This window comes from Mustela putorius, unplaced genomic scaffold (assembly GCF_011764305.1).
Source record: "Mustela putorius furo isolate JIRA1106 unplaced genomic scaffold, ASM1176430v1.1 tig00000242_pilon_pilon_pilon, whole genome shotgun sequence".
In the NCBI taxonomy this organism is placed as follows: Eukaryota; Metazoa; Chordata; class Mammalia; order Carnivora; family Mustelidae; genus Mustela; species Mustela putorius.
This window is the reverse complement of record NW_025421325.1, coordinates 208,701-228,456: the sequence shown is the minus strand read 5'-3', so window position 1 is coordinate 228,456 and position 19,756 is coordinate 208,701. Positions and strand designations below refer to the sequence as shown.

Sequence of the window (19,756 nt, the reverse complement as noted above, 5' to 3'; positions counted from 1 at the left end):
TCAGGAGATTGCCAGCTGGACCACTCTCCTCTGTCAAGAACTTTATTTACCACGGGGATGGAAAGTCTCTTTTCCCCTGCCTTAGGGCTTCTACATATAATTTTGACAGCTTTTACTTTATCAAAGAAATTGTGTCAATTTAAAAACTGTAGCCTCCCTTACTGGGGTTGAATATCATATTTTAGATACAGAAGGATCTCTTTAATGCCGATTTAAAAGAGAATTTAAGGCCATATTAGAAAAGATTTATATTATTGAAAGGCCGTCAGTGTTCTAATGATCACTGTGGCACACCTTCAAAAAGATTTCTTTAAGTCTGAATTTTTGCCTGCCTCCACTATTGTTTTAGGCTGTAAATGGGTATACATGCCACATGCATGTCAGGCTAGGTATATAGTCACCAACCCGCTAAGATCCCAAACTGTATAACTTCAGGGAAGGATTTCTTTTTTTTTTTTTTTAGATTTTATTTATTTTTTTGACAGAGAGAGATCACCAATAGGCAGAGAGGCAGGCAGAGAGAGAAATAGGAGGAAGCAGGCTCCTTGCTGAGAAGAGAGCCAGATGTGGGGCTTGATTCCAGGACCCTGAGATCATGACCTGAGCTGAAGGCGGAGGCTTAACCCACTGAGCCACCCAGGTGCCCCAGGGAAGGATTTCTGATTGAGGAGGCAGTTGGTAAAGAAACAGAAGGATTTCTGAGGCTGATTCATCTCATCAAATGACAGAGGAAGTGCCACTAAGGATTTGATGGATATTTTTCAAAGAGCAGACATTCCCTTATAGATAGATAGGATATGGATAGACCAGAGCACACGCTGACTTTGTGTGCCACTTTTCTAGAACATAAAACAAAGATGCTATGTCCTAGCCGCACGCTGGAAAACGTGGGCACTTTATTTAATATCTGAGGAGCTCTTTAAAAAAACTTATCATTGGGCCCCATCCTGGTCCAATTAAATCACAATCTCCAGGGATGAGATCCAGGCATGGGTGCTTTAAAAAAGTTCTCTAGATCATGATGTTGCGCTGTAAAGCCATCTCCAAGCCAAGTTTTAACTTGCAGTCACATTAGGGGGCTGAGGTAGTCCTCAGAAATGCATTCAAAACATTGTAGCATGACCTTCCACTGTCAACAGGCTACCAAAATGGTTATAATTGTGTTCTTTTGCATCGGTACCCTTCCTGCTCACCGCCCCAAACTCCCTCCCCAAGGCACCATATCCGAACAACTACGAAATGCCAATTTAACTGAAAGGTCAAATCAAAGTAAGACCGGGGTGAATGGATGAGTCTTAGGCCATGCCCAGAATAGCTCTCGCCTGAATACACAAGAGAAATATTCTAGGCAGACAAAAGTCTTTTCTCAACTTCAGCTGCTCTTAGTTCCGTTTTAGTCTGGTTGTCAGAGGTATCCTCGTGTACTTCCCACACTGCTGCCCTGATTCTCATTGGTCTGATCTTCCCCAGAGTTTGGACTCAAAGTAAAGTTACCGGGAAAGACTTTATATATCCTGAACCAGTTAATATAGAAAGGAAGTGCTTTACAGGATCAAATCAAGCTCTTTCTCCCAGCCATCAGCCTGAACACCTGGCCCACAGTGCTCTGAGGAAGTTGACTCCTGAGGCTCCGGGCCGTGTCTCCAGCCTCTGCCATCTGAGAAGAGAAGTATTTGGGTAGCTCCTTCCTATTTAGGATTCATTACCTGCGCTGACAGACTGCAGCTGTGGTAAAACCTCTATTTGTTCCAGTTGGTTCTTTCATTCCCTACTGGACCATCTTGTAAATTGACGGTTATAAGTAATGACAAAGAGACCCTCTCAAGGTTGGCAGGTGTGATGGGTAACTAACAGGCGACGTATCACCTTCAGTAAAACAATCCCTCTGCTGTCCCTCTGAGATGGGAAAAAAACCTCCCCACCTCTATCAGCTTTCCCCAGTAAGTATGAAATCTCAGTTTCTCTTCGCCATGAGCCTTGAACCTTAGTTTGATTTAATCTCATAGCAGCTTCTATTTTCTTGCTCTATGAAAAGTTGAATCTATTTAAAAGGAAATGGAGTGAGCTGGCATACCTATTGACTTCATTTCCAATAAATTCACTGGCTGATGAAAAACATAATCCACCAGGAGGGACAGAGCCACTGATGGGCAATCCCTGGATGGGTTAGCAATTTAAGGTTAGATTGGATTATGACCAACAAATTTAACAACCGGAGCTCAAGGGGCACCTGGGTGACTCAGTTGGTTAAGCGTCTGCCTTTGGCTCAGGTCATAATCACAGGGTCCTGGAATTGAGCTCCATATTCCCCAAACTATGCCCCACTGGTGCCCTGCTCAATGGGGGTCTGTTTATCTCTCTCCCTTTGCCCCTCTCCCCCAACTCATGCTCTCTCTCAAATAAATGAACAAAATATTTTAAAAGAAGAAAAACCAACTATTTTACAGAGTCATTATATTTTTAAGGTTGAATCCACTTCATTAGATTGCGCTCTATTTAACTTAAAAGACATATTTATTTCTATTTATTTTATGTTCTATTTTGTATGTGGCATTGAAGGTAAATAGGAAAAGTTTTAACTTCATCTTTCACATAGTCAACTTCCTGCATGTCAAGAGCTAGTAACTGAGTTTCTGGGCTATTAAAAAATAAATTTTAAAAAATTTAAATTGATGAGGCCTTTGGGAATGTTATATCTCAAACACCACCCCCCCTTGTTTTTTTGGAGAGGCTACTGATCCTGATGGGTTTTTGTTTGTTTTGAATTACCATTATGGCTATATTTCTGAAACTAAATTCAATAATAAATTCTCTACACTAATCCCCCAGAGAAGTTAATTTAGTTTTCATGTACTTAGATTATAATAGCTTTTTAAAGCAATATGGATTATAAGGTGAGTTTCAAAATTCTTGACCTATTATTAAAAAGAGCTATAAGACATTACTACTTCTATAACATTATCAGAAACTCCTAATCCACTGATAATTCACCTGCTAGACAGTGAAAGAGTCACAATTCTTTAGAAACATTGTGATTTATCATCTTAATAAGAACTTGAATATTTTAGAAGTGAGATGGGCTATAACCTCAGGACTCTTTTCTGCTATTTCCAGGATGGTTATTCACCTAAGGAGTTTATATAATGAACAGTTAGCAGGATATGCTCAATAAATGATGTCTCTGTTGCCCACCCTGGATTGCTTTTCCATTTTTCTTCTAAATCTCTCTAGCCATTAGGCCTCAATGAGTCATTGCTTTTAAAGTGGAAAGGACCCAAATTCATCTCAGCCTTCCGCCTTTCTCCTTGTTATGTGGTACATATAACCTGTTATCTCCAGTTATTGTATTTTTAAAAAAAGATTTATTCATTTATGAGAGACAGAGAGGGAGAGAGAGGAAGAGAGTGTGTGTGAGTGGGAGGAGGGGCAGAGGGAGAGAGAGAAAATCCCCAATCCCTCATGACCTAAGCCAAAATCAAGAGCTGGATGGTCAACTGACTCAGCCACCTAGGTACCCCTCTGGTTATTGTATTTTTTTAAAAAATAAAAACCTCCTTTGTTTGTAGTCTTCTTCTTGCCTTCAGTAGCCCATTCCCAACTCTTAGAACCAAAATGGAGATTAGAACTATGCGGAGATGTTGGACCAGGCATAGACTGGGCTTACAACACAGGAGGAATCCTGAGGTTCTTAGGAAAAGCTATTCAAGTTGAATTGAAAACAGTGGTGTTTTCATAATGGTCGGCTAATGTTTTGTCCCTTCCTGTCTTGTTACAGTTTTCCCCTTCTTCTGGAGAGCTGCATTCTTCTCCTTGAATTATTTTATTTCCTCCTCTGGGTCACAGAGGAATACATAAAATAATTGCTTATTTTTCATTTTGCTGCTGTGCTTTAGGGGTTATATCCAAAATATCTGCACCAAAAACATGTCAAGGGAATTTTCCTCTGTGTTTTCTTCTAGGAGTTTTATGGCTTTAGGTCTTACATTTAAGTCTTTGATCCATTTCAACTTAATTTTTGTGAGTGATACAAGATAGGTTCTAGTTTCTTTGTTTTATACATGAAGATCCAAATTTCCCAGTAGCACTTATTGAAGAGACCTTTTCCCCCCATTAAGTAGTCTTGGTTCCCTTCTCAAATATTACTTGACCATGCAAGCACAGGCTTATTTTTAGGCTCTTGACTCCATTGATCTATGTATCTGTTTTTATGCCATTCTGTATTGTTTGGATAACTGTAGCCTTATAACATAGCTTGAAATCAGGAAGTGTGATGCCTTCAGCTTTGATCCTCTTTCTCAGGATTACTTTGTCTATTTGGGGTCTTTTGTAGTGTATTTTTAAACATCAGGGCAAATAGCCATAATCATCAACACTAATAATTCACACTAAAAGTACCTTATTATGAATATTTTTTCTTAGCAATAAGATTGTTTATTTTATATTAATATTTTTGGTTTTTGAATATCAATATTTCAATTAAAAATTTAAAATACTTTAAGTATAAAGTGTTTAATGTGGGGCTTGAACTTAATAATCCTGGGGTTAAGAGTCTTGTGCTCTACCAACTGAGCCAGCCAGACACCCCTGAAATGTGCTTTTTATTAATAAAAATAAATTGGGCAATGTTTTGAAGTAAGAGATTACACAGACAGTTTAGTCTTCACTATTCCTGTCTTATTTAAAGTTTTAAAAAGCAAGACAAAATATTCTGCCTTTTTGTCTCATAAGTAGTTTCTTCATTTAGAGTGAGTGAATAATATATGAAAAAGAAATATTCATTTTCTAACTGCAGAAGCAATTACTACTATTACAAGCTGGGGGATTTTTAAATATTCTTTTTTTTTTTTAAGATTTATTTATTTATTTGACAGAGAGAGAGATCACAAGTAGACAGAGAGGCAGGCAGAGAGAGAGGGAAGCGGGCTCCCTGCTGAGCAGAGAGCCCGATGTGGGACTCGATCCCAGGACCCTGAGATCATGACCTGAGCCGAAGGCAGCGGCTTAACCCACTGAGCCACACAGGTGCCCCACAAGCTGGGGGATTTTTAATAGCATCTGATTACCCAAGACTCCAATGTCTTTCCATCAGGTCACTTGGGGAGATACTCTTTAAAACTTCACCAGCCTCCTGAAGCTCACTGTGGTTGGTATTAGAAACCATATTTATGGGGTGCCTGGGTGGCTCAGTGGGTTAAGCCTCTGCCTTCGGCCTAGGTCATACCTAGGTATGACCTAGGTCTCAGGGTCCTGGGGTCAAGCCCCGAATCCAGCTCTCTGCTCAGCAGGGAACCTGCTTCCCTCTCTCTCTCTCTGCCTGCCTCTCTGCCTACTTGTGATCTCTCTGTCAAATAAAGAAATAAAATCTTAAAAAAAAAAGAAACCATGTTTATAACATTCCTATGTCATTTGGTATTTGTTGCTATGAGAGATTTCCTTCTGTGTCACACTGACTGGGACTGAGGATTTGGGGGCATCATCAACAGAGGCCTAATTGGTCATAGAGCAGAAGGACTGAGGTCTTTGCAGCCTGACAGCACTGGATATATAAACACAGGAGATAGAAACAGAAGACTGTTGTTCTGGATGTGAGTCAAAGCCGTTTGAACCCAGGTAATCTGATGTTGAGGGAAGAAGGCATCAAGAGCACACTGTTAGAGGGTCTGACTGAGGAGTCCCAATGTCTGTTCCACCACATACAATTGGAGATCTAGAAGAGCAGGGTGGGAAGATCAGGGGTGACTATCAGGGGGCTAGTTGTGGGAATATTAGGGAATAGAAACTAGGAATCTAGATACCTGGTAGACCTGGACCCCAGGCAGGGAATTTCATCACTGGAAGAAGTATGCTTAGACCAGAGTCTGGATAATGCAAGAGTTAACTCACTGAGGACCTGGGTGCTGGTCAGGAAGCTCACATTGCACTGGGATGTGAGGAAGGGCCCAGTTCTAGGGAACTCAGCCATTCCAGAATGCTATGGGCTTCCTTGCTCAGAAGAAGATGTTCAATTATTCCCAACTTGGACTAAAACCAGACTAAAAATAATATCACCACTACTCATAGTAGTTAAGACTTACTGAGGAATTTCCATACTCTAAGCACTGTTCTAGGTTCCTCACATGTATTAACTCATTTTCGTCTGAAAGCAACAGTATGGTGTTGATTTTATCTTTATCTACATTTTATGGAAAAAGAAATCAAGTCTAAGTTATTTGCCATACAGCCATATAACCCTGAGGTGGTGGAGCCCAGGTTGAAACTAGGCAGTCTGGTTTCAGAGCCTGTGGTCACTTTGCCATAGTTGATTACAGTCCTACTTATCATATCAATGTCAAGCACTCTCCGGTTAGGATTTCTGGGAAGCGGATTCTGAGATGGAGTTTAGTATGCAACATGTTTTCAGAGTGCCCTTGAGATCAACACCTATGGGAAAGGAAACAGCTTTCGGGGGATGGAGAGTCAACCCATGGGGAGCTCTGGAGTTGAAATCACTAGAGAGGGCTGCCTTGTGCTGGAATGAAATGTCACGGGCTGCCCCAAGAAGGGCTTGATCTTGGGACAAGAGAGCCCTTGGCAGCTGAGGTACTTATCAAGGAGCATACAGTGAAGGCTGCCCATGGACACCATTCCTAGGAGTTGGAAAACTTTCTTTTTTAAAAAAAAAAAATTATTTATTTATTTGAGTAGGGGAGGGGCAAAAGGGAAGGGAGAGGGAAAGCAGACTCTGAGCTGACCATGGAGCCTGACATGGGGCTCCATCCCACAATCCTGAGATCACAGCCTGAGGGGATCTTATCCAAGCAGTGCATCTCTAAGCACGCTAATAATTTCTGAAAGTATCTAAACAGTATTAATTAGGATTTAGTTCACTATTCCTTTTTCTTCATAAAGTGTGATTTTTAAAAAAGATTTTATTTATTTATTTGAGAGAGAGAGAGAGCATGAGAGGGGAGAAGGTCAGGGGGAGACAATAGACTCCCCATGGAGCTGGAAGCCTGAAGTGGGACTCCATTCTGGGACTTGATCCCGGGATCATGACCTGAGCCGAAGGCAGTCACTTAACCAACTGAGCCACCTAGGAGCCCCATAAAGTGTGATCTTAAGTCTCAATTTTCTCAACATAGTTATGGTCTTATGGTTTACAATTTTATTTCCAGGGTAATTACTTCAAAAAATTATTATTGTTATTATTTTTTATTTAATTTTTTCAGTGTTCCAAGATTTATTGTCTATGTACCACACTCAGTGTTCCACGAAAAACTTTATTTGACAGAGAGAGAGAGAGAGAGAGCACAAGCAGAGTTATCTTTTCTGATAGAGATCATTTTCATCTCTCCTGGACAAAAATAATTTGCAACTTCTCCACTTTCTACAAGACAACATCTCATTTTTCAGAGTCTGAGCCATAATAACCAGCAAATGGTAATTCAAATAAAGTTACATTTCCCAGGGAGTCAGGGAATCAGTATCCCTGGTAGACATTGTTCTCCAATGTGCTGGCATGATTTTGAAAGAGCTTGCTATAATCTTCTTGCCTTATTTTCAAGTTTTAGATAATTTTTTCTAATATGGGTATACCATAGCAGCATTGATTTCCTAGTTGGGCTGAACTGCATCCCCAAACATATAAATAAAGATGCTCAGAAATACAGTTTGCATTTAGGGAACATTAGGGGAACCCCTAGTTCAATATGGAGACAACTTGGTTGACATTAGTTTTTTGACAAGATCACTTGTTTCTGAAGAACTTCTCTAATTCTACATGTGTATAGCAACTTGACATAGAACAACATATCAGTCCATTAGTGTATCGAGGTACTTTCTGAATTTTAATTAAAAATTAAGTATTTTGTAAATGCATACACGTTGTGTATATAAACATTAAAAATAAAGTAATTATGTGTAATGTAATGTAATTGAAATTGTAAAGATTTTTCTACTTCCAGTGCAGGAGGGAATAAAAGAGTTTGCTACTCTCATATGGCAGCAGCCTTTGCCAACTGGCTTTTCTCCAGAACTATTACTTGTTAATGTTCCTAAATGTGCTACTATCATCACTGTTCAATAACAGAACATTGTGCAGTAATCTGGAGCATCTACACTGAATTGAGAAAAACTTACTGCCCTCACTTTTGAACCATTTCATTTTTCTTTCTATAGGAGGAAACCAAGAACTAGATTAAGTATTTGTTATTGATTATTTATTTAAATATATCATATGGGTTCTAAAAGATTTTGGCAATCAAGGGCACTTAGTTGCACATGAAGAAAATTTGGAATTGGTTTTTTTTTTTCAGTGAAAAGACAATTTTGCTAAATTCTAAACTGTCACCCACATTAACCCACATTTCTGGATATATATTTGTCTTTTCAAAGAGCTTTGTCTCATTACTTATATTTTTATGTGGCTCGTATATGAAATAAGTCTTCAGGTAGGGCTCACTTCTGTGTAGTATTTTTCTTTACTCTGCAGTGAAAACTCCCTTACTAGGAAAAATAATCGTTGATAAAGACTTCATAGTTTTTCCAGGAAGGCACAAAGAAAATGTGAAATATTCATTATAATGGGAGCACTTAAACATTTTTCTTTAACTGTTATTCTGCTGTAGAGAATTTACTATTATCTACTGAGAAGTTCACATTTGGGCGTTTTTAAAGAATTTCAAATAATTGGTGATGTTGACCCTCTGATTCATGCAATTACTTTCTCTCTCTCTCTCTCTTTTTTTTTTTTTTTTGGCAGGTCACATTAACCTCTCTGCCTCCTAAATATTTGTTTAATTAATTCTGAGTTCTGTGTCTACCACACTGTAGAAGTATCCTGTGGAAAAAATCACAGAAAATTAAACTTGCTTATCTATTGTTGATTTGATATTCAATGGAGTTATAGTAAAATTTGTCTTCAGTGACTGCTTTTTCAGAGGTCATAGATCCCAGCTTTTGTAACGCACATCACTGAATATTTTTGCCCATGTTACTTGGTAAAATGATATATTTCAGATCAAGGAGATAAGTTAAGATACAGCTTTTTGAAGCCAACTTGATCAGATTGCAAAAGGTCATTCAAGTACTTGGTACTTTTTTTTTCCCCCAAGTGCTTGGCTTATAGTCAGACCAAGAATCAGGAAATTCTATTTTTCCAGTTGTGCACAGCAAGGTTAAGATAAAATGTACATAGGATTAACAGCAATATGGGAAATCAAACAAAATCTAGGAGTGATACCATCATACTTAAATGGGAAAAAAATAGTGACTATTTATTGATTGAATGTCTCTATAATACAGCATCAATTTTATACATATTAAAGAAATATGGGCATACTCCTTAAAAGTATCAAACATGTAACATTATTATGGACCTAACAGTTCTTCCAATTGCCATAGGGTGCAGAAATATTTTGGATTTTTGTTTGGTCCTTCTTGTCTACAATACTTACGCTATATTCATCCAGAATGAGGAAAGAAACTCTTTAAATGTATGGATCCACTTTTGAGTCACATGCAAAGATTCACTGTGATTAAGTATTTAGTAGGTATTTCTTAAAGGTACAAAAATGAAGACAATTCCTATATTTATTTTTGAATTTTAAATGAAGTTTTAAGGCTTCATAGCTGAGAGATGGTTAACTCCATTATTTAAAATGGGAATCATCACTTAACATTCTAAGTCCATTTGAAACAAGTAAAAATATTCTTCTCTTAGCCTCCTTCTTCACTGATGCCAAATGTCTTGAAATTTTATTTATTTTTTGAAATTTTAACTATTTATTTATTTATTATTAACATTTGATGTATTATTTGTTTCAGGGGTACGGGTCTGTGATTCATCAGTCTTACACAGTACACACTACCCACCACAACACATACACTCCCACTGTCCATCACCCAGCCACTTCATCCCCCCATCCCCCTTTCCTCCACAACCCCTCAGTTTATTTCTTGAGATCGAGTGTAATTATTTCTTAAAGATTTTATTTTTTTATTTGAGAGCCAGAGAGAGGGGAGAGGAGCTGAGAGAAAGAGAGAAGAAGGGAGAAAGAATCTCAAGCAGACTCCCTACTGAATGCAGAGCCTAATACAGGGCTCCATCTCACCTGAGATGGTAACCTGAGCTGCAACCGAGAGTTGGGCACTTAACTGACTGAGCCACCCAAGCACTCCTAGTTTTCTAAATATCAACAGAGAACTGGTCAAATAAACTATGGCATATTGTGGCAATGGAATGTTCTGTAGCTCATTAAAAATAACGGAGTAGATCCATATTTCCAGGACAAAAGTCATGTATTATATAGTACTAATTGCTTAAACAAAAAAATTTTTTTTAAAGATTTTATTTATTTATTTGACAGAGAGAGATCACAGTAGACAGAGAGGCAGGCAGAGAGAGAGAGAGGGAAGCAGGCTCCCTGCTGAGCAGAGAGCCCGATGCGGGACTCGATCCCAGGACCCTGAGATCATGACCTGAGCCGAAGGCAGCAGCTTAACCCACTGAGCCACCCAGGCACCCTAAACAAAATTTTAAAACACTTTTATCTTTGTGTATGCTAACAGTTTCCTAGAAGGAAATCTAGAAATCTCCAATGAAAAGTTGGGCTGTGGATTTGAGTGGGAAAACTTTTACTTCTGTGTTCTTATGAATGTTTTTTTCTTTTAATTCTTGCTGATGTTTTGAATGTATAAATTAAAAATTGAATTTGATTATTTTATAGATCAGCTGGTTTTTCTCAGGCCCTACTTTCTTAATGTTGTATTCTAGAGTTGCACTGCTGACAGAAAACAACAGAAATATAAAAATAGTAAAAGAAAACTAAAATAACAGAAACTCCACATACACTAGCTTGTGCAAAAAGCGGAAGATATTTTTTCATTTACCATCTTTTCTTTCTACTGTTCTTTAGGAGTTGGCCCCATTCTAACTTTACAATGTTGTGAAGGAGACATCCACTGCCAGCATCGAAGTTCACATCCTCGTGGCTTCCCATTAGGCACAGAAGGGCTCTTCGTCCCCAATTCACACAAAGGAACTCTGATTGTCCCAACTTGTGTCATTTGCCAAAACCCTGCACCAATCCCTAACATAAGGAATGTTGTTCACAGACACGTGGGATGTGATTGCTCCAAGACCCAAGGCCAACTACTGCGGTAAAGAAAACAACCAGAATTGAAAGAGGACAGCCTCTTTCCTAAGTAAGGGAGAGGTGCTAGGCACCTCACACACCTCTCACACACACGTAATATTTGGGAAATAGGTTTAGATATTACTATGATTAATAAAGTAGAAATCCATTTAAATGTGTCAATAAACCAGTAGTGGCTTTTGCCATTATAGCTTTTCTCAAACATTAAATGCTAAAAATGTAGGTTCCTTTTTGTAGGAGGAGGACACAAGTTTAATGACATTTTAAATTTTCTCATGTTCAAAGAGTTGTGACCACTGGCTGAAGTCTGGAGTAGATTGCTGCTAGTATTTGGGGAGAGTGGGAACAGATGGGGAGAGATTTTAGTACTAGAAAGTAAAGCAGCTGGAAACTGGCAGTTGTGAGGGCAGAAAAGAGAAAAGAGCAAGATTATGTTATATTAATATTCTGATAGTTATTTAAACTTCATAATGAAAAAAGAGTATCTAGATATATAACAGTCACAAGTCCAACCTAATAACAAATATGTTGTCTTCTGGTTTGCATTTTGCTCAATACACTTATGTAGAAACAATTTCTATTTTATTATTGTTTATTTAAAATAAGAGAATATGGGACTGCCAAATGTGGGGAGAAGTGAGCAAATCAGGGAGATAGGAGCAGGACTTTTGGATTTGGGTTTGGTTTCTATAAGCAGCATTTTCTACAGCAAATGCTTGATGGTATTATCAAAATGTTTTTGGCAGAACAATACTGAGAAAATCCCACCGGCCTCCAAGAACGAGAAAGTGATTTAATAGTGACACTGTGTCTCGGAGCTGCTGTTTTGGTCAGATAGAGCACACCTGCAGCTCTGAGTAAACTGAGATGCTAAGGGAGGTTGAAAGTGTCAGCTATTACATTTGAAAGATGTTTCTCACTGTAAGAAACATCGCTACCATCATGAACAACACAGACATATCTTTAAAAACCTACTATTTGATGTAGCTTCAAGGTTTCGGGAGTGAGTTTGGATTGTTCCTGGCTTGCAGCGAGGAAATTCATTCAGGGAGAATATGCCATCAGTCTCTGCTTCCTAATATAACTTAACGAATGCCTGGACCATATACATCACGTTTAATTCAATGCTTAGTGAATGGTTATGGCCCCAAAAGGAAGCAATCCTACTCGAGTACATTACACAGGATATTTTCTGGGATTGTCCAATCTCAGCTTTAGAATCTTCCATGAAAAGGGTAGGTTCAGTTTTGGTTTTTACAGTATTTTATTTATTTATTTGACAATTTTTTTAAATTTTTAAATTTTTAATTTTTTATAAACTTATAATATATTTTTATCCCCAGGGGTACAGGTCTGTGAATCATCAGGTTTACACACTTCACAGCACTCATCAAAGCACATACCCTCCCCAATGTCCATAACCCCGCCCCCCCTTCTCCCAATCCCCCTCCCCGCAGCAACCCTCAGTTTGTTTTGTGAGATTAAGAGTCACTTATGGTTTGTCTCCCTCCTAATCCCATCTTGTTTCATTGATTCTTCTCGTACCCACTTAAGCTCCCATGTTGCATCACCACTTCCTCATATCAGGGAGATCATATGATAGTTGTCTTTCTCTGCTTGACTTATTTCTCTAAGCATGATATGCTCTAGTTCCATAGAACTGCCCTATGACCCAGCAGTTGCACTATTGGGTATTTACCCTAAAGATACAAACGTAGTGATCCAAAGGGGTACGTGCACCCGAATGTTTATAGCAGCAATGTCTACAATAGCTAAACTATAGAAAGAACCTAGATGTCCATCAACAGATGAATGAATAAAAAGATGTGATATATATACACAATGGAATACTATGCAGCCATCAAAAGAAATGAAATCTTGCCATTTGTGACAACGTGGATTTGACAAATTTTTGAAGGAACTTTATATCTTGGGATTTAAAGAAAGCCAACAGAGGAAATGTTAGTTTCCCATTACTAAATGTGCTCCTGACTGCAGTAGCTGGGACAAAAAGTAAATGACTCAGTGAGTTGGGAGTGGGAGTCCTAGCCGCTGGCCCCAGGAGTGACATGTGGGGAGGGGCAATGGCTACTGTGGTGGTTTTGCCCAATGTCCCATGGAAGCAGCCACCTGCAGGCAATGCAAAGTGTGGCGGGCAGCTCAGGATTCCAGGGGACCCTCTGCTCTGCCAACCCTTCAGGGCCAGGGCAGGATGAGGAGCCTGTGCTTGCCAAGGCCCAGAGTCAGCGGTGAATGTGGCTCCCCTGGGCTGGTGGCCCCTTTGGGGTAAGAAATTAAGAGTGAGTAAGGGAGGGACACACAAAGGAGAAGGTGCCATCCCTTGTAGCTACAGGCAATGGGCAGGTCTGGGCCTGAGATCTAGCCCCACAACCCCTTTGAGAAGGAAGAAGACAACCAAGAAAGGGCCATCTGAAACTGTGATTGGGTGACTAATAATCCCAGGACAAAGCTAAGGTCTACTTTAGCCTAAATTTTCCTAATGTGGCTATAGAGATGTCTGGTAGAAAGGTTTGTTGAGTATGTTATAGAATGGGCTGTAGAAGACCCCCATGGCTTCCTACAGCCCTTTGGTCAATGCCTAGCCAGTGGGAAGGGTCCTGGAAACTGGCCCAGAAGACAGAGGCCAGAGAAAAAGAGCAAAAGATGAAACAAAAACATCAAAGCAAATATTGCAAATTCTAAACAGCCAAAACAAAGATGAAGGAACAGACAGGCTCTGTCTCAGACCAAAATCATTTGGCAAATTAGGAAGCTAGGGGAGCACCCACTGAGATTTCTTCTTTGGATTTTATGAAAGTATTAGTTGGTAAATGAAGTCCAGCCATAAGGAAACATCATGTTAGTTCTACCTTTGGTACTGAAGTGACTTTAGGCTTGTGAGTAGAAGTCAGTTCAGGTCTGTTGCCAGACATTGTACACGAGCATTTTTATGTTACAAATTCTTTATCACTGACTTAGACTTTTGCCATTTTGCAGTTTATGTACCAGCATGAAAACATCGTAAGGAGAAAAATGACTTTAGATTAGGGTTTCTGTTCAAATAATAGTTTACAACAGGATCCTGTTCTGGGGATGAAGGAAATTAAGAATGGAAAAGTCATCCCTGTCTTCTCTGAGCTAGAAAGTGTGCTTTACCTTCAAAGATTCATACAGTAGATTCATACAGTAGACTCATTACATCTTTTATCATTATGGCTGATTTGCTGAAACAGAATCATTTTTGGCTTTCTTGAAGCCAAATAATTTAAGAGTGAATACTTCTATTTTCTGTGTTTTTTTTTTTTATTTTAGCCTTCAAGATATTAGTACGTATTGACTTTCCTTAATTTAATTTAATTTTTTTTTTTTTTTTGAGAGTGAGAGAGTGTGTGAATGGGACAGAAGGAGAGGGATAGAGAGAATCCTAGGCAGCCTCCATACTGAACATGGAGCCCCACACAAGGCTTGATCTCACATCCCTGAGATCATGACCTGAGCCAAAATCAAAGGTCAGACGCTTAACGTAGTAAGCCACCCCCACACCCTAATTTATTTTTTAAACCAAATTTTATAAAGAATTCCTTCCTTTATCTTAAAATGTAGAATACCACCTACTGGATATAAAAGTCTTGGTGCTTATAAACACTGCTATTTTCTTAGAGATGACTTGCTGGAGAAGACTAAGAGTGTAATTTAAAGCTTGCAGTAAAAATGCCACGTATTGTGATCACTTGGGACCAACTCTTTCTTACTTGTGCTTAGTAGAAACGTGACATATTTAAAGTGTCTTGTCAGCTAATTTTCCGACTATATAGATATCACTTTTGTTTTTTATTCCATTCTTTGTTTCATCTTGCATGGTAGTGATGGACTGTACTCTTTGATCAAGCAGGTTCAAAGCAAAAATTTAAATTTCAAATTTATTTTAAGGAAACTCTCAAAGAATAACAGTTGAGTTATACTAAATAAGTGGTAAAGTATTAAAATTTGAAAAAAATTTTGTTGGCGATAGTAGTAATTTGGTGGAAAAGGTAAATTATGTTAAAACGAGAACGCGTTATAATTAGAGGAGCTGAAAGATTTTCTTCTGTTAAGTAGTATAATCTGAAACTTTTGACTACTAAGCATGGCTTTTTATAAATGGCTGACTCTACCTATGAGGAATAAGTCAGTCAGAGAAAGACAAATACCATATGATTTCACTCATACGTGAAATTTAAGAAACAAAACAGATGAATATAGAAGAAGGGAAGGAAAAATAAAATAAGATGAAAATAGAGAGGGAGGCAAACCACTCAACTCTAAGAAACAAACTGAGGGTTGCTGGAGGGGAGGCAGGTGGGGGATGGGGTAATTGGATGATGGGCATTAAGAAGGGCACTTGATATAATGAGCACTGGGCATTATGATGAATCCCTAAAGTCTATCTCTGAAATTAATAATACAATGTGCATTAACTAAATTGAATTTAAATAAAGAATTTTGAAAATAAAAAATGAATAGGTGACCCCACAATTTTATTCACTCTCAAGATTGAATAGCTTCTTATTGTTTTCCCTACCTTCGATTAAAGAATTCGTTACAAAAAGTGCCTAGCAGCTCTAGTTTAAAAAATGAAATGAGCTACAAAATAAATTTTGATAATATTTAAATAAATAAATGACTCAATTGATAACCTTAGGATTTACTATTTAAATGTTCCAGGCTCTCTTGCATAGGAATTATTCCAGGATATTTCTTTAATTCATTTGTTAAACAAATTTTTGTTAAGAACCTACTATGTGTGCTAAATATTAAGAATACAGAGGAAGTAATTCAGTTTTTATTAGCCTTACAATTTTATGACGGAAGATAGACATTGATTGAACATAGTCAATTTTCATTATTTGTGGATTCCATATCTGCAGATTCATTTACTTGCTAAAATTAGCTTTTGGGGTCCTTTGAAGATGTGTTTCGAGTGGCAAAAAGTGTATGGTGCCTGTATCTGTTTCCAGCTGAGTTGGACAAGGCAATGCTCTGCCTTCTTGTTTTAGCTTCCATACTGTCAACAAATGTACTTTTTGCCATCTGGTTAGTGCCATGTTTCCCAGTTAGACTTTTTGTTGGTGGTTTTCCTGTTTTAAACGGTCCCCAAACATAGGACTCAGGTGCTGTCTGGTGTTCCTGAGCTCAAGACGGCTGTGACATGCCTTATGGAGAAAATAGGTATATTAGGTAAACTTCCTTCAGGCATGAGTCATAGTGCAGTTGGCTGTGATTTCAGTAGTAATGAGTCAACTATATATATTAAATAAGGTGACTTTAAACAGAAACACATACAAAACAATGTCATGTAATGGTTAGTTGATGGAAATGCTGTGACCAGAGGCTTGCAGGAATCTAACTCTTCGGTGTTCATGGTGACTTTGTGTAACATAATGACAAATGAGTAACAAGAACTGACTAATTAAAAGGGGTGCCTGGGTAACTCAGTTGGGTAAGTGTCTGCCTTTGGCTGAGGTCATGATTTGGGAGGACTGGGATGGAGCCCCGCATTGGGCTCCTTGCTCAGTGGGGAGCCTGCTTCTCCCGCTACCTGTAGCTGTCCCTGCTTATGCACTATCTCCCTCTCTCTCTCTGACAAATAAATAAATAAAATATTTTTTTAAAAAGTGTGCAAGATACTTTAAAGATGAGACCACTTTGGGTATTGTAGCATTAGATATTATATATTATCTAATGTGATAGAGCTTTTGCCCTATTATGTCATATATTTATGTGCTCATTCAGATTTTGGAACATTGTGGTCTCTTATGTTATCAATACACACAGAATTTATATTCAATAAGGCATACAGTAAAAATTTCCACTTAAGAGGTTATAGATGCTTATACTTCAATAAGTTATTTTTGGTAGTATCTGTAACTCTTTTTTGCCAAGGACTCTTTAACATAACCTATAATTATTATTCTACTACATGGCAATTGGCTCTAAGGTGTGGTATCTGGGAACATGAGAAGGAATAAGAACTTTCAGAGTTTTAGTGTGCCATTAATGTATTGGATTGGAAAGTAAGTGTGTCTATCCACAATTTAAAAGATTGAGCTGATTGTCTTTTTCTGATTCATATAAATGTAACTTGATTTATTTAGTATTTTTAAATTTTAGTTTTTAAATTTAGGAAAAAGATCGCAAGATTCCTGTCATCAATTTGAGAAGACTATATATGAACTATTCTCTAAGTATTTGGTAGAATTCATCTGTGAAACCATCTGATTCTGGACTTTTGTTTAGGAGTTTTTTGATTACTGATTAAATTTCTTTACTGGTAAAAAAAAATAATCTTATCATATCATTCTACTATCTAAACATTAGTCTTTATGAGATATCAAAGAAAGCTAATATTAGTATACTCTTTACCTCTGATAATGTGAATTATTCTTTTTCTTAATCAAAATAAAGCAATGAAAGTTGCTCTTAAAGTGTTATGTACAGTTAGCTATCCCTTGCAGTTTGAAAAGTTTTTGTTTTACTTATATTTCCAGGTTTTAACACAGCAAAAACTTCTGCAGGTCACAAAAGCAAGAAAAGGATGAAAATGTCAGGTGAATCATATAAAAATCATATAAAAATCATATAAAACTGCTGTTTTTGTTTGTCCAGACTGTCAAAAATAAGCAATCTTATATGAATCTAACTTGTGAGTCTTCCTGTTGGCCCACTGGTGGTGAGCAGAGGCCGCTAAAGCTGCCAGACGGAGGCCAGGCGTTTGGAGGCAAAGACCATCTTTATCTGCCAAATACCAACCAATTGCCTTTTGCTTCCTTTTTTCTTTCTTACTTCCTTCCTGCCTCCCCACCCCCCACCCTGCCATCCTTCCTGTCTTTCTTTTTGGTAACAATTTTATTGAGATGTAATTCATGTACTGTGAAGCTCCCTCATCTTTTTCTTTTCTTTTCTTTTCTTTTCTTTTTTCTTTTCTTTTCTTTTCTTTTCTTTCCTTTTTTTTTTTTAAACAAGAGAAAAATTCTATACCTTCATTTATTTACTATTCAATCAGGTTAGATCCTCATGGGGTATGGCATCACACAGCTTCTGTAGCCAGTGGCCTTAGCAGGAAGGTTGCTCCGGAAATTGGCTCAAACCAAGCTACTGTTTCCATGAGCACAAGTTTTTTTTCCCCAGATTACTCTGGTTTTCTTGGGTTTGCCTCCAGGAGTCACTGTGATTGGTTCTGCTTTGTTCACATTTTTATATTTAAATTCAACTTAGTTAACATATACTGTATTATTAGTTTCAGGGGTAGAATTTAGTGATTCATCAGTTGTATCCAACACCCAGTGCTCATATATCAAGTGCCCTCCTTAATGCCCATCACCTGATTATCCTTTTTCCCCACTCCTATCACCTCCAGCAACCCTCAGTTTGTTTCCCAGAGTTCAAAACTCTTATAGTTTGCCTCCCTTTCTATTTTCATCTAATTTTATTTTTCCTTTCCTTCCCCTATGTTCATCTGTTTTGTTTCTTAAATTTCACATGAGTGAAATCATATGGTGTATGTCTTTCTCTGACTTATTTCACTTAGCATAATACTGTCCAGTTCCATTCACATCATTGCAAATGGCAAGATTTTATTCTTTTTGTTGGTTGAGTAATGTTCCATTACACACACACACACACACACCCCATATCTTTATCCATTCATCTGTTGATGGGCAGCTAGGCTCTTTCCATATTTTGGCTATTGTGGACATTGCTGCTATAAACATTGGGGTGCATTGTGCCCCTTCAAATCTCTGTGTCCTTTGGGTAAATAACTAATAGAAGGGGTGCCTGGGTGGCTCAGTCATTAAGCGTTTGCCTTTGGCTCGGGTCATGATCTTACAGTCTTGGAATTGAGCCCTGCATTGGGCTTCCTGCTCAGCAGGAAGCTTGCTTCTTCCTCTCCCACTCCCCCTGCTTGTGTTCCCTCTCTCATTGTCTCTCTCTGTCAAAAAATAAATAAAATCTAAAAAACAAACAAACAAACAAACAAAAAAACCCAACAAAAACAACTTATAGAAGCACATCTCTTGCCTAGGTAGAATTCAATTTCATCTCAAGAATAAACACATTCAATTTTAAGAACTGTGTGCTCCCTCTGCTTCCAGAGACCCCACTCATAACCAGCAAAAATTGCCTTGTGTCACAGCCTTCCAGAAATATTTGTTGTTTTAGGATCCCCGTTCCCAGTGGCCACCACAGCTCCAAGATGGCAGTAAAACTCACTCATCTAAAGTATACAATTAAGTGGCTTTTAGAACAATGACTTCTTAAAGCTAATGTGAGATCAGTGCTGGGAGTTACTCATATGGATGATGAATATATCACTATTTAACCAGAAAAGCAGAGCCAGTAGGAGACATAAAGAGACCTATTTCAAGTAATTGGCTTATATGATTGTGGGGGCTAGCTAGGCAAGTCTGAAATTCATAGCTGGAAACTGTGGGTGCAAGCGGTAGTCCACAGGTGGGATTTATTAGTCAAGGAAGCTTCGGCCCTCATTCTAAATCATTTGAAACTGATTGACTCTGGCCCATCCAGATCATCTAGGATAATCTCTCTTACTTAAAAGTCAATAGATTGCTGACTTTAATCAC

The 19,756-nt window shown here is 38.2% G+C and overlaps 1 pseudogene; it reads right to left on the bottom strand.

Annotated features, from left to right (window-relative positions):
* Nucleotides 1-18,178: 18,178 nt before the first annotated feature.
* On the bottom strand, nucleotides 18,179-19,389 carry LOC101687981 (annotated as a pseudogene).
* Between the last annotated feature and the right edge of the window lie 367 nt (nucleotides 19,390-19,756).